The sequence below is a fragment of the Sinocyclocheilus rhinocerous genome, unplaced genomic scaffold, assembly GCF_001515625.1.
Source record: "Sinocyclocheilus rhinocerous isolate Xijiao unplaced genomic scaffold, SAMN03320098_v1.1 scaffold804, whole genome shotgun sequence".
Taxonomy (NCBI): Eukaryota; Metazoa; Chordata; class Actinopteri; order Cypriniformes; family Cyprinidae; genus Sinocyclocheilus; species Sinocyclocheilus rhinocerous.
The window spans coordinates 44639-47008 of record NW_015644009.1 but is presented as its reverse complement, the minus strand read 5'-3'; positions in this window follow the sequence as shown (position 1 = coordinate 47008).

Sequence of the window (2370 nt, the reverse complement as noted above, 5' to 3'; positions counted from 1 at the left end):
CCAGTATGAATGAAACCGACATTACATGTGTTTAGCATTCAATAATGTGCACTATTTTGGGCATAAATAGGAAAAATAACAATATAACACTTCTCTCTAAAGAAATTTGTGAACTATATTTGCTCACTGTTTTTGTAATACTCGAGTATGAATGCTTGTTTTTTGCATTAACCGAGACGTTCTATACTATATTAAAGTTGATAAGCATTAGATTATAAATATGCTTTATTATTATTAAAATACCAGAGATGGCACAGCTACACAGATAAACCATATATTGTTGCGTTGTGTCTTCATGTTTGATCAGTTCAAGCGTTTTTTTTTCTTTTCTTTTTATTCAGTAACAGCATCAAGAGTTCTATTACTACTGTGATGCATATGTGGAGTTTCTGCGCGAGGGCGCCCTCTGGTGTCCAGTATGAATGAAACCGACATTACATGTGTTTAGCGCTCAATAATGTGCACTATTTTGGGCATAAATAGGAAAAATAACAATATAACACTTCTCTCTAAAGAAATTTGTGAACTATATTTGCTCACTGTTTTTGTAATACTCGAGTATGAATGCTTGTTTTGTTTTTGCATTTTGAGTATGAATGCATTTTTTTTTAGCAAAACAAACTGTTAATCCACTTTATTGTTCCAGATTTTTTTGTTTTTTATTTTCATGTTCAGTATTATTTTACATTTACATTGTCATTTTGCAGACGTTTTTATCCAAAGCGACTTACAATTGGGGAATACATAAAGCGATTCTTCTTAAAGAGGCAAACAGACACAGGAAGTGCTTGTAATACCAAGTTTTAGGCATTGTTCAAATAAGTACAAGCTAGAAAGGGAAGGAATGAATAAAGAGAAAGACAGAGTTTTTTTTTTTATTTAGGAGGAAGTCAAGTAGCGTCAAAAGAGATTAGTTTTCAGCTGTCGCTTGAAAATTGTCAGTGATTTAGCATTCTGGATAGGGGTGGGAAGAGCATTCCACCAGCCAGGAATGGTGAATGAATGGAAGGTTACATGAGACTATGTCTGTGTGCAAAAAAGGAATGGTGAATTTTAAATAGGACAAGGACATGCAAGACTTAGAAATGCAGTTTATTACTTTTCTAAATCAGTAAAACTGCAAATATTGTCTTAAAATACGAAGGGCCACAAATTACAATTTGCATCATAACATTTTATGTGGTTTAAATGTGGCCCTCTTGGCCTCTGAACTTGAGTACCCCTTATGTAGAGTGTCACTCAATTTCATGTGTTGATTCCTCTGAATCAAAATATTAATCAAACTTTTACCTTGCTGGAAAAGCAACAATGTAACTGTTTATTAATAAATTGACATAAACTGAACAAAATGACTTGTTCCAATAGATTCTAGGAGTATTTTAGATTATTATTTAGTCGATTTCAGTTGAATGTTGTAATATGTGGATAGGTTTACTGAGTGTGGAACCCTGGAAATACCAGGCAACTTTAAATTTATGATCAGGAAATATAAATATAAAATCATTGGAAATATTATTCTAGTTTTGTGCAGGTCTTTTTTGTTGTTGTTGTTGTTTATCAGCACAGTTCATTCTTTGTTGTGCGTCCAGTAGTCTGTATGTACATATATGTACTGTTTCCTATCTAATTAATTTGATGCAATAAACAATCCTAAGCAGTTTGTCTTACTTCCTTTTCTTGTTAATTATACATTAGAGAAAGTATTTTAAAGAATTAGTTCATTCTCCTCACTGCTTGTCGGCTTGCGGGCTGCTGGAGCTGATCCCATGTCTTGGGACAAAGACAGGGAAACAAAATGTAAAGTAAAGAATGTACCAAAAAAGTAAAGAATGGGACGTTTGACACTGAGGCTCCGAAGCCTGTTTTACTCTATTGAAGCAGACTGGTTAGAAAGACTGTGTCGAGGCTTGTATCAAATCTCCATTATCATGTGACTGATGGCGTTTGAGGCGTCATACGTCACAATGAAACACCTGAAGCGAGGTGGCTGATTTGAATCTTTGGCGCGGCGTCATTCATTATAAGGAGACGTGAAATGCTTGGTGTTCCCTCCCTGCTTCATAGTAACACTTTCATGTGTGGACAATGATTCTCAGAATGAAGACACAGCTGCTATTGCTGAGTATTGCTTTTGTGTTGAAACTGGGATCAACAACATGTGCGAATCATTTGAAAGTGGCTGCTATAATTGCAGCTGACCACTAGATGTCACTGATAGGGTCTGTCTTCGAGGCTTTGAAGTTTTGAATCTTTTTTGGTACAATCAGGAAAAAGCCTCAAAAGCTTCACAAAGCTTCATCTGCCCATCTCTACAAAAAAGCTTCAAAGCCTCAAAGACCGACCCTACCAGTCTGCTGTATTAAGCAGTAT